Raw genomic sequence first — 13,735 nt, forward strand, 5'->3', positions numbered from 1 at the left:
TAAGGCTCCTTACAAGAATAACCTGACCCTCAAGTTGTTTGCCAAACAAAACAAAACAGAAGTTGCCTTGGGTCTTTCCCCTCCCACCACTTCTTCTTCCCAACCAAGTGTGTTATTTTAACAAAAGAAAATTATGTTGCATGTCCCCTCCCTCAAGGACAAGCTGCAGATCTGCTCTGACCTACATTTAAAAATCCTGGGTGTACTGGCTGACCAATATGAAGATGAGAAAGAATTATTCCCTGCTTCAGCTTCCTTGTCAACACTACCAGTTATGCCCCATATGGCACTTTGGGAAGAGCACTACGGTCAGCTATAGGCTTGCTTCCTAAAGGGCAGTAGAGGCCATGGCAATCTGAGCTGTGAGCCACAACAGGAATTTAGTCAAGCAAATGGGCAAATAGTTTTTTCTACCAGTTGGTGCCACTTCCAAACACTGAGGTGGGAGGCCAGTTTTTATTTTCAGCTTCAGATCAGACACAGTTACAACTCAGGCTCAAATCTTCAAAGAGCTGTACATCTGTAAAATGGGGACTGTACTTCTTTTCTCCCACATTTGTCTGTCTTGTCTACTTCAAATGGAAGTTCTTCAGGGTAGGAAATGTCTCTTACTATGCATGTATAGCACCTACCACAATGAAGCCCGGCTCTCGGCTAGAGCCTTTAGTTGCTAGCTAACACCACTAACAAATCACATATGAAAGTAAGAGAATTTGCAGCCAAAATTTCTATATCGGCTTTATCTCTGCCCTATTATTCCCAGCCAAACTTTCCCAACTAACCGTCAAGACACAGAAAAAGCACATCACTGTCTCAAAGGAAACTCTTTATATTGGGTTTCAAATTGTAACAGAGCCCATTGCTATTTATGACTAGACAACCTTTTATTCCATGCTTTCCCAGGGACCACAACTTTCTGTTCTATATAGGTTCTTATACTATGCTTATCACCATAGTATCTGAGCACCTTCCACTAGTGCATTAGTGCATCTCACATGTCCACCTGCTAACCATTCAGCAACCTGCACCCATCATCCCACTATGGATGGAGACCTCATTCCACCCTATTCACCCTCCCAATATTGGCCAGAGACCCTATGCTCTAGCTACTGTACAATCCAGAGATCAACCACTACAATGGCCCACCCAATGCTGAAGATACTGAATTATAAAACAACTACAAAAGGAGAACTTAGAGTTGTTAGAATCATAATGTAGGGTTGGAAGGGACCTCAAGTAGTCATCTAATCCATCCCCCAACACTCAGGCCGGATTAAGTATGCCTAGACTATTCCCGACAGGCGTCTGTCTAACTTGTTTTTAAAAACCTCAAAATGACAGGGATTCCACAACTTGTCTAGGTAACCTGGTCCAGTGATTAACCATCCTTATAGTAGGAAAGTTTTTCCTAATATCTAATCTAAGTTTCTCTTGCTGCAAACTCAGCTGATTACTTCTTGCCCTTCCCTCAACGGACATAGAATCATAGAATATCAGGGTTGGAAGGGACCTCAGGAGGTCATCTAGTCCAACCTCCTGCTCAAAGCAGGACCAATCCCCAACAAAATCATGCCAGCCAGGGCTTTCTCAAGCCTGACCTTAAAAATATCTAAGGAAGGAGATTCCACCACCTCCCTAGGTAATGCATTCCAGTGTTTCACCACCCTCCTAGTGAAAAAGTTTTTCCTAATATCCAACCTAAACTTCCCCCAGTGCAACTTGAGACCATTACTCCTCGTTCTGCCATCTGCTACCACTGAGAACAGTCTAGATCCATTCTCTTTGGAACCCCCTTTCAGGTAGTTGAAAGCAGCTATCAAATCCCCCCTCATTCTTCTCTTCCACAGACTAAACAATCCCAGTTCTCTCAGCCTCTCCTCATAAGTCATGTGTTCCAGTCCCCTAATCATTTCTGTTGCCCTCTGCTGGACTCTCTCCAATTTATCCACATCCTTCTTGTAGCGTGGGGCCCAAAACTGGACATAGTACTCCAGATGAGGCCTCACCAGTGTCAAATAGAGGGGAACGATCACATCCCTCCATCTGCTGGCAATGCCCGTACCTATACATCCCAAAATGCCACCGGCCTTCTTGGCAACAAGGGCACACTGTTGACTCAAATCCAGCTTCTCGTCCACTGTAACCCCTAGGTTCTTTTCTGCAGAACTGCTGCCGAGCCATTCGGTCCCTAGTCTGCAGAGGTGCATGGGATTCTTCCGTTCTCAATGCAGAACTCTGCACTTGTCCTTGTTGAACCTCATCAGATTTCTTTTGGCCCAATCCTCTAATTTGTCTAGGGCCTTCTGTATCCTATCCCTACCCTCGGGCATATCTACCTCTCCTCCCAGTTTAGTGTCATCTGCAAACTTGTTGAGGGTGCAATCCACACCATCCTCCAGATCATTTATGAAGATATTGAACAAAATTGGCCCGAGGACCGACTGTTGGGGCACTCCACTTGATACTGGCTTCCAACTAGATATGGAGCCATTGATCACTACCCATTGAGCCTGACAATCTAGCCAACTTTCTATCCACCTTATCGTCCATTCATCCAGCCCATACTTCTTTAACTTGCTGGCAACAATACCGTGGGAGACTGTGTCAAAAGCTTTGCTAAAGTCAAGGAACAACACGTCCACCGCTTTCCCTCATCCACAGAGCCAGTTATCTCATCATAGAAGGCAATTAGATTAGTCAGGCATGACTTGCCTTTGGTGAATCCATGCTGACTGTTCCTGATCACTTTCCTCTCCTCTAAGTGCTTCAAAATTGATTCCTTGAGGACCTGCTCCATGATTTTTCCAGGGACATGGAAAACAACTGATCACCATCCTATCTATGACAACCTTTCACATATTTCAAGACCCCCTCATTCTTCTCGTTCCTAAACATGCCCCACTTTTTCAACCTTAAATAAGTGCTCTTCTCCCCCCCCACCAAGATTTTGGTGGTTAAACTAAGTATTCATGAAAGAAAGGCTCTCACAGCAACAGCTCAAGCCAAAACAATACAAGGAGTTGCTAAGAGAGTGCTCTCTTTCGCTTTCCGTGTACCTCCAGTCTTACCAGCAACCTTCTGCTGGTGGCATCTGACTCAGATGATGAAAAGGAACATGCATCAGTGCACACTGCTTTGGATTGTTATCAAGCAGAACCCATCATCAGTATGAATGCATGTTCACTGGAATGGTGGTTGAAACATGAAGGTACATATGAATTGTTAGCGCATCTGATACATAAATATCTTGCAACACCAGCTATAGCAGTGCCATGTGAACATCTGCTCTCACTTTCAGGTGAGATTTTAAACAAGAAGAGGGCAGTAAAATGTAAACAAATGTAAATGTAAACAAATGTAAACAAACTTCTTTGTCTGAGCAATTGGCTGAACAAGAAGTAGGACTGAGTGGACTTGTAGGCTCTAAAGTTTTACATTGTTTTATTTTTGAATGCAGTTATTTTTTGTACACAGTTCTACATTTGTAAGTTCAACTTTCATGATAAAGAGATTGCACTATAGTACTTGTATTAAGTGAATTGAAAAATACTATTTATTTTTACAGTGCACTTTCCACTATCACTGCAGCTGTCTGCCTAACCAAATGAATGAAAAGAGGGACAAAGAAGAGATGTTATGCTTTAAGAAACCAGGATGTGCGGAAAGATTAAAATTCCTTGGACCTGACCAGAAGGAGCGGTAGAAACCTCCCCTGCCATCCCCAAATACAAATTGCACTCTCTGGAAACAGGCATAGAACTGCTTATTTTGGAACTGCTAAGGGGTTCCATCCCCAACCCATTTCTGAAGAGTATTCAGCCCTGAATTCTGCATCAAATCAGAAGGTACACAGCAACACATAAAATGCTTGGAAACATTTTGAAACACAGAATTTTAGATTAATTTAATTATTACAGAATCAATAAATTCATTTTAATATTTAATTATGTATCTGTGCTTTTCATGATACCACAGATATTCCAGATCATCACAGTAACCAGAAGGACTTGCCTCAGATACTAGGTCAACTGTATAACAAAAGGGAAACTGCCAGTAACCCTGTTTTTTGGGTGGGGTTTTGTACACAACATGCAGTGACTAGGGGTGCACTTGAGCTTTAGGCAGGCTGGGGGACGGCACAAACTGCACAAGGTGAACATATTGCATGCAATGGTAGGGGAGATCTTGGCACTTGAGAGGTCTATGGGTATGGAGACTACAATGTTAGCAGGTGTGAGAGAGAAAAGGGCTTCCACAGAATGTCTGAGGTACTTTTGACTACAAGATGGTGCACATATTACCTACATACTCTACACAGTGCCCAAAAGGCACGTTTCCAACTGGAATGATGGCACAATGCATGCAAAGTAACAGGGGCTGGTTGCAATGAAAGGTTATGGGATGCATTTCGTAGAATGCCCGAAGGAGGAAAGAATTTACATGGGGGTAGGGTGTAAATATTGCACATAACACCTAGAGAGAGTGGCGCATTATCGTGTAAGAAAACGGTACATGCAACACCCAGGAGTGTACTGCAAGGGAAGCGGGTGATATGAACACTGTGCAGGCAATGCCCAGAGGACAAGGGTGTACACACTGCATGCACTATTCAGAGGCGGGTCTGCTGGCAAGGCGTGGGTGCGGGGGGTACTAATCCTGCATACACAAAGGGACGCAAGGTGGTGCAGACAATCCCTTCCCTGTCCGGGTAGGGAAGTGCACAGCTAGAAGCAGGGTGGGGCAAACGCCGCATTCAACCCCCGGAGGGTGGGGGGGGGCATATCTGGAGGCAGGGGCAGGGCGTCCGTGCACGCGGAGGCGCGCGCGGCTCAGCGGCAGGCGATGCCCGGGGAGCCGGACGAGGGAGGGTGCGCGCACGGGGGGGGCGGGCAGGCACCGCGCGCAGCCCCACGGGGGGGAGGGGGACATTTCCACAGGCGGCGCGTGCAGCCCCCGCGCGAGCTGCGAGGCAGCGCCCGCTTCTTCCCCTCCCGCGCGCTGGGGCCCCCGCAGTCCCAGCGCGGGCGGGGGCGGCGCAGGCGGGGCGCGCTCACGCTGGCAACGCCGGACGGGGGGAGGAGGAGGAGGGGGAGCGCGGGGGCGCGCTCACGCTGGCAGCGCCGGGCGGGGGGGGAGCGGGGCGGGCGGCCGGGCGCTGCCGCCGTCTCCCTGCCGCTGCCGTAACGTCCTGACGCTCCGCAGGGACCCGCTGGCCGGACGGTGCGTGCGGAGGCCCAGCGGCGGCGCCGGGCCCGGCTCTTACCTCAGGCTGGGGCTCCCGCTGCCCCGCGCAGGCTCCGGCTCCTTGTTAGGCGGCGGGTGGGAGAAGGGGGGAGCCGGGCTCCGGCGCGCGCCGCTCTGCCCCGCGCAGGCGCACGCGGGGGCAAGGCAGCGCTGCTGGGACTTATTTAGCGGGGGCGGTGGAGCCGGCCGGCCTGTGAAATAGGTGCCGGCCTGGCCTAGCGCGCCTGCGCGGCAGGACGTTCTGGGGGGCGCGGGCCCCGGCCTCGCTCTGTCCCCTCTGTGCTCAGCACAGCGGGGGAGCGCGCGCGCGCGCGCCCGCCTCTCTGCTCCCGCAGCTGCTGCTGCTGCGACGGGCTCGTGCATTGGGCCACCTGCCTGGGCATGCTCCAGGGGCACGGGGCGTTGTGCGTTTTGTTCTGGGCATTGTGCAGGCACCTTCCCGCCGCAACTTGTGCCTGCATTCCGTGCGCGCGTGGCCCCTACCTCCTTTGGGGGCTGGTGCACGGATCTCACTTGGTGCACGTTCTGTTTGTGAGCTGGCCCTTTCTCCCCACACTCCTTTCCCCCTCCATATTAAGGGTTTACATGGTGCTTCGACATCTAAGTGCTAATCTTCCCGTTTCTGCAAGCGTTCTGTGTGTGCACGTGCATTTCCTTTGTGTTTGCCTTCAGCCTGTACATGCATTGCACCTGTGCATGCATCCTGTTTAGGATAGGTGGTGGCTGCAATACGTTGCTCTTGCAGATGTATATTAAAATGTCGCAAACGACCTCACACTCTGGGCCTTACCACTAGAGCTTGCAATGAGGGAGAATTAGTGAACATCTAGTTCCTGGTGGTGGGGTAATATTTTTTATTATAATGCATCTGTGCTAAGACACTCACAGTACTGCACTGATAGTTAAAATAATACACAAACCTTGCTAGTCCAATAAAATTTAAAATATTAAGTTTAATTCAGGTTCTTATACTGCCCTTTTCACCATAGTAGCTGAGCACCTTCCAGAAGTGAATTAAGCAAAGTGACTAATGTTTGTCACGTGTGGTTCTCCCTTCCTTTTCTCTTTTTCTTTCTGATGATTTGTTTTGTTTTGTTTGCCTGCTCTGCTACATGTGTATATATTGAAGGCAAGGTTAAAAAAAGTGCATCTTGCACTTGGAACAGAAGGTGATGACGCCTAAGATGGTTCTTGGATCTTGTGAAGTTTGTTCCACAACCTGTGACTGGCCCATGAGAAAGTTCTCTCACCAGTATAGATGAGCTTTATCCATGTGAATGACAGCTCCCTCATGCTTGGCCTGACTCCTGAGAAGTGGTGCTGTCATCAATACCTGAGCATCAGGCAGTCAGTTAGGTATCCTAGCATCCAGTCTCTTGAAGATCAGCTCAGGTGAAGTGTTATCACCTTTGAAATACAAAAAAAAGAAAAAGCCACCCCCCCCCCCCGCTCTGCCACAAGGCAATCCCACCGCAACCCCAACCCAACTCTGCAATGTCCCCTTCAACAGCAGCTAATAGTGTCTCAAACCCCCTCACACACACATGCAATGCGCTTTCATGTTGGTGAGCAGACAGCTGTTGTATTTTCAAAAGTTTTGGTCTGTTACCGCTTAAACTGTGGAAGTGGGAACACTGCAGCATCTTTAGCTGGACATAGAAACTTTTAACATTAGCTGTTCCAGTGTATTGTGAGAATAATGCAAATCTTTAGACCCATGTTAAAAAAAAAACTGGCAGATTAAATTATTTTTATGGCAACTTGAAAATCCATTAAAAAATGGCCAGCCTGGTCAAATATTGGCCAGCTGATCACATTAATGCCATCTGACTAGGGCTCTTATGGGAGGTAGTGTAGAGAGCAGAGAACAGATTTGATATGATCATGGTAGCTTGTGTTGTTGAGGAGAGAAACTGCAGCATTCTTTGTGTGTTGGGGATTCCTAAGGGCTGATGGCTTCATGCTCAGGTGTATTGCACTGTTTTAGTCCATCCAGGAGAGGACTAAGGCATGAGTTACTGAGGCCAGGTCAGTGTTCACTAGGATGGGATGGAGTCTCTTAGTTAGCCTGAGATGGTATACTCCTGGGGAAATTCTGCAGCACTGCACACCCGCAGAATTAATATCCAGTGTGGAATTTTTATTCTGCCCAAGTGCTGCAGTTCTGCCGTTTTCCCACCAGAGGTCACTGTGCGTGGGAACAGACAACTGCTGCTGACAAGCCGTAACAGTCAGCAGCTGGCTGTGTTCATCACGGGGCTCTGCCCGTGGAGCCAGGTTAGGAGGGATGGAGGATATTGGGGGGTGGGGGGGCACAGTGGGGCACACAGGGCTGCTGTGGGGGGTCACAGACTGCGGTTCAGAAGGGTAAGTGGTAGGGACCAACTAGGGCGGGGGCTCAGGAGCTAGTGGGGTAACAGCATTGAGCCAGGGGCTGAATGGGAGAGGGGTTCAGGGATACATGGGGATCGGGGGGTGCAGGGACACATGGGGACGGGACAGATGTGCCTGACTGAACGGGAGACGCTTCATGGGGCTGTGAGGATGACACACAGAAGAACCTGGCCCTCAGTGACCAGCTGTAGAGAAGCTGACAAAAACCAAGGAGAATGAGGTTACTTAGTCTAGATATGCATAAAGAAAACAGTTTCTTGTGATGTCTAAGTGCCTTGCCTACATTCCTGGGGACGGGAACTAGTTCTAACTTCCTGTGATGTTTTTTGTAAAAATTCCTGAGGCAGGATCAGTGGTATATTGTGGAGCATGTAGAAATACAGAGGCAGCACTATCCCTCCAGTAAGGATATAGATTATTTTCAAAAACAGGAGGATTGTGCTGTAAAGATAGAACTGCCCCTTCTGCAGGCTTCGTGCGCACATGCAGAAGATGTCCTGGGGCCTCAGGCTCTTCAGGACTTGGTGCACAAATGTTGACACGGTAATTGGTTCATGGCTATTTTCATTGTCCTTCCTAAACTGGTGTTATGGAAGACTTCTCCATTAGGAAATGGAGTCCCTTATTTCTTATGACATCACCACCCCATGTCTTCCACTCGTTTCAGTTTCTCATCTACAAATGAAGTTTCTTGAATTCTGCCACAGTTGTGCTATTTTTAATGGGATCATTAAAAGCTGATACAGTCTAGATGGCGATCCACTTTTATAGATGTTTTCATACAAAGGGGGTAAGATTGTGACATTGGCCATTTGCCAAATTAGCCAAAATTTCGTCCAGTGAAAGCAAAAATGGATGTGAGGTGAAATGTCCAGAGCATACAGGGAATTTAGCCAAACGTCTTCCATTTAAATGGAGAAATCCCCTGGGCCACTTTGAAAAATCTTAACTGCAGCTCCTATTTCTTCTCTCTAGATGTCCTCCATGCCCTTCCCTGTGTCCTATGGTCTTAAGTGCAGATAACTCACTAGGTTTAAAAGACCAGTATTGCCCTTTGTATCCCCTACTCATGACCGTGTATATTCCATTTTCCCCACTGCATTTTCCACTGAATGCATCCGATGAAGTGAGCTGTAGCTCACGAAAGCTTATGCTCAAACACATTGTTTAGTCTCTAAGGTGCCACAAGTCCTCCTTTTCTTTTTGCGGATACAGACTAACATGGCTGCTACTCTGAAACATTCCATTGCCTGTGACTTCGGGTGCAGGAGCTAGTTTACTGGACTTCCTGGATGTTTTCTTAGATCCTGTCCTTGTAAGACATTGACCTTCAAATACTGTTGAAGTTAATAGGCACCCAGTGGCATGAGGCCTTCCCTTGTATCCCAGGATGGAGGTGCCTTTCCAAGGAGATCTGAGCAGGTATAAAGTGCAACGTTTTGGAATGAGGTTGCTTTTTTTTAAAAAAGAATTTTTTTTTAGGTAAAAGCTACTTTTGCTGAGCTGAGTAAGGGCCAATGCTAAAAGATGTTTGTAGGTTTCCCAGAATTTTAACCCTTTTTTTTGACAACTGACTGCTGAGTTTTTGATCCTTCTCTCCTCATGAAAGGGCTTTGAACTCTTCACTTCCCCTAGGATTAGGTAAAATAATGGTGTTATCTGCATTGAAGTGTTTAATTAGTTAGTTTTTCTCCTGGAGAATGTAGTTAAATTACAGATCTGTGAGCTGTCTTTAAGGATGGGCAATAATTACTATTTAGTTTAACAAAAACCTAGATTCCATACTCTACCTTTGAGCCAGTTTTATATTCTGCTGAGTTATTATTTTCCCAACAAGAACAGAAGCCATGGAAGATTAAAATAAATTGGGTGTATTAAGAGAAATGGAGGCATGTGGTTTCATACCAAGTTTATTTCTTTTTGTTTTTCATAATCACTTCTTTTGCACAACAACAACCTCAAGTTGACAATTAAATGCACGTGGTAGACCTAAAGGAACCAGACAAGGCTCCATTACAGTGATGGAAAGTCTGTTCATAACACCATTTACAGTATCTTATTGAGCTATTTGGGAAGAGCAAAGATAGCACGCACTGGGTCATGAGGAGTGAATCCTGCACAAGGCCAATGATATTCAAATCCAAATTGGCTCCAGAGAGAACACGGGGGCAGCCCTGGGGAACTGAATGGGCCCATTGTTTAATTTTTGTCTTTGCAGGGAGGTGGCTGATGGCCTAATAGTCATAATACTCAGCACTTGCAGAGTGCTTTCCATCTTCAAAGTGCTGTGCAGACATTAACTTGTTAATCCTCTCAACACCCCTGTGAGGTAGGGAAGTATTATTACCCCGTGTTACAGATGAGGGAACTGAGAGACACAGAGAAGTGGAGGGTACCTCTATGCCGCAAGAAAATCTGCGGCAGCAAGCCTCAGCACCCGGGATCAACTGATGTGGGCTTATGGGGCTCGTGTTATGGGGCTAAAAGTAGCGCTGCAGACATGCCTGCTTGGGCAGGGCTCAGGCTCTGAAACCCGGCGTGGGCAGGGTTCAGACTGAGCAGAAATGTCTGCTTTATTTTTAGCCCTGTAGCGCCAGCCCAAGTCAGTTGATCCGAGCTCTGAGACTCTGGGGCTGCAGGCTTATTTTTTTTTTTTCCTTTCAGGGTAGACTTACCCCAAATGACTTGCCCAAGTCAGGCATTCCTGGCTGCACTTCCTGTGTTCAGATAACATCCCTCCAGCTTCCAGTGAAGTTGGTTATCCCCTCAGCCCCGAGTAGGCTCTGGGTTATAGAAACCTAAATGCTGGTCTGTGCCCCTCATCTACATTACTTAGGCACCTGTACAGAGATGGAGTTTATTGGTCCTAATATGTCATGTCATCCCTAGCATGGTTTGCAGTAAGTATCTCTAGCACCATAAACAGCCATTCCCTGACTCTTGTTTCAAGTTTGATGTGGTGATAGGTGGGCGTATGCATATAGAGTGTACACACATGCGCATGTCTGTGCATGCTCACTGTATGTGAATACACGGCCGTCACCACTGCAAGTGCGCAAAGCCAGTAATGCTGCTTAATGGAATGAAGCCAGTTACGCGAGACAACAAAGTTAAACAGAACCAGGGGCAGGGAGTCTCACTGGTCCTGGCAAGGGAAAAAACCTGAAATTTACACTTTACAGGAGCAGTGTCACAGCTCTGATCCCCTATTGGAACATGCACGCAATTGTCTGTGAATTGCCAGTGGCACTAAAAGGCTAGCATCTGGGGTAACTCCCACACTCTGACTGCAGCAAGGTTTATTTGAGAACACAACAAAAAATGGAGTGAGAACTTCCAAAATAGACATGAACGAGGAGCACTCTGTTGTCACTTTATGGGCCGTACAGCCTTGAGAGAATCCCTTAAAACCAAATCTGAATACTTCCTCTAAATAAAGCAAACGGAAAGTCTAATATTTGGAACATGAGCCAGATTGTTCTAGTTCTTACCCAAGAATTGCTAATCACCAAGATGCTTGTGACACCTGGGAAATAATTTATCTTCAGGTTCATCTTCCTTTTTCTCTACAGGGTAGGAGTCTTTAATTTGCCCAAGAGAACAGGGAGGGAGCTAGGAATTTGAAATGTGTATACACACTGGTGGTCTTTTGCTACCACAGTTCTTTCTGTTACACCTGGAGTATACATTAGACTAAATTCTCTGCTGGTGTAAATATTGACTTCATTGAAGTTACACCGAAAGAGAGTGTGGCCCAAAGTAGATACGCTGTTACGCAAGTAGATATGCTCTTAGATGCAGCCACTAACAGCAAGTCTAGTTAGAAATTCCCATCAATGAGTGTCTAAGGGTATGGCTGCACTGCAATAAAACATGTGCAGTTGGCCTGTGTTAGCTGACTTTTCCTCTTGGCTCAGGGGCTACAAAACTACACTGTAGACATTCAGGCTTGAACTGAAACATGGGCTCTGGGACCCGGCAAGAAGGGAAGGTCCCAGAGCCTGGGCTCCAGCCCAAGGCCGAATGTCTACATTGAAATTTTATAGCCTTGCAGCCTGAGCCCCATGAGCGCAAGTCAGGTGATGTAGGATAGCCATGGGTATTTTATTGCCAAGTAGATATACCCTAAAAGGCCACAGAAGGAGCTCAAGCCCTGTCATAAGAAATGGTGCCACAGGAATTTGTAAATTGCATGCCACGGAAAATACCTGAAGATGGCAACATGAGGGAATGGCTGAAGAGCCACAAGAAAAATGAAGTGTGATGGAAATATAAGGGAGTTAATGGGGTGGGGGTGGGGTAAGAAACCCCTCTTCACGCACAAACTGCTTGTTAGCAATTCTGGGATGTCAACAGGAATGAAATAATTGTGAGCTGATGTGGATTTGTGAACTGAAGATCAAAGCGATGTATGATGCTGTCAGGCACAGCGTTAGTTCAGGCATGTATCTTGCATCTGTCATTAACCTCTCTGCTGCAGTCTGGACTGTGCAAACGTTTCATCAGCAGTGTTAGTGGGATGTCCCTCCAAGCAACAGGAATTGCATTCCCAGAAGCACACAGCCACAGAAACCAAACACGTTGCCCTGATACAGCCAGTGGCACTGGACAAACTCATTTCCCTGACATTCAGTTGCACGGGGCAGACACAGCGCCATGTTATACCTGATTCACCTGGGCACACCATACAAGCATTTTTCCCTGACATGACATATCCCATCAGATGTAACAAACCTTTCCCTGACATTACTGATGCAAACCTCTACCTGACACGCCCCTGTTTCTCTGCCTGATGCATCAGTTTATCTTGCACGAATGCATTTTCCTGCCATGTCCACTGTACCTCACAGCACTGAAGGTGTAAAGGTGAAGAAAATGAGGTTCCCAGCTCTCCCGTCTGCACAAGCGCTATATCCTAGGCACCTCTCTGGCCAGATCTTGTGTGAATCACCAATTTGAGTATTTGTCAGGCAAGCTATTGCAAGAATAAGTCTTCACCTGAGATCAAAATTGGCCTGTAACTGTGTGGAGGCGATCTTGAACTGGGAGCTTCACCATGAAAGTCTGAGATGGAAGATACAAGCAGAGGCAAAAATTGAGACCTGGTGACTGTACAGGATAAGGGAAGGAAGGCCCCCAACAAAGACCAGTCTGCAGCTACCCACTTTCTTCTGCATCATACATAGAACCATCCATTTCTTCAGTCTTGTTCCCTGGTTACAGGAAATAGACTGGACTACCTCCGCAGAGGCAGAGTTGAATTAATACTAAATTGGACCCGGCTCCATTACATTTTAGGGTTGTGTTTGAAACATCACGTCCCACCCATTAGATTTTTTTCTCCTGATCCTCCTGCCCCACTCCTGGAATGAATTCTCCCAGTTCCCACCCACCCTGCCTGAAGGACTCTTTGGTCTGCCTCCTACTCCTGACTCCCTGATTTACCTTCCACCTGAAGCAGCCCAGCCACTCAGCAGGCAGCAAACAGCTATGCACTGTGCTGCCACTTGGCTTTCGATGTACTGCTCTCTCTGGGCCTAGATCCCACAGCCCCAGGCATCCTGCCCTCACCTGGCCCTGCCTCCAAATTCTTTTGAGCCCAGTGGGTAATCAAAGTGGAAATGGTTGTTTCTCATTGGTTTTAATCTCGTGCTCATGACTACAACATTTCTGATAATAATAATCATCGTCATAGTACTAAAAACAGTATTTACAACAAGCTTCAGGTCAGAATTACACACCAAGCAAACACTCAGCACTACAGAGAGTAGGACAGGATTAATATCTTGCAGACATCTTCTCAGCTCCCACCGGTGTGAGACACGGACATTTGACAGTTTCAACCATTTCTTACACACAAACATTTTATTTATTTATTCATTAACTTTAAAATTTATTGTCACTATAAGGATGAGATGATTCTGGCGATGATTCCGCAGTGTACACAGATGCTTATCTAAGACAACTGCTACTTACAAACTGATCATTAGCTACTGTTAAGAAATTCAACCCTCAGTTTCCTTTCCTTTTCCCTACCCTGCCCCTAACATGCTTCCTGTCCCTGGACACTGCTGGGGCCAAACAACAGTCCTGGCCT

At 47.0% G+C, this 13,735-nt stretch overlaps 1 protein-coding gene across 1 annotated transcript in view; it reads right to left on the reverse strand.

Annotated features, from left to right (window-relative positions):
• GMEB2 (glucocorticoid modulatory element binding protein 2) overlaps positions 1 to 5,399 on the reverse strand; it is a 43,289-nt gene extending 37,890 nt beyond the window's left edge. Inside the window, exon 1 of the mRNA XM_077832033.1 lies at positions 5,264 to 5,399. The gene's annotated coding sequence lies outside the window, so the exon portion shown is untranslated. The remainder of the gene's footprint in view (positions 1 to 5,263) is intronic.
• Positions 5,400 to 13,735: the final 8,336 nt, after the last annotated feature.

The sequence above is a fragment of the Eretmochelys imbricata genome, chromosome 13, assembly GCF_965152235.1.
Source record: "Eretmochelys imbricata isolate rEreImb1 chromosome 13, rEreImb1.hap1, whole genome shotgun sequence".
NCBI classification, from domain to species: Eukaryota; Metazoa; Chordata; order Testudines; family Cheloniidae; genus Eretmochelys; species Eretmochelys imbricata.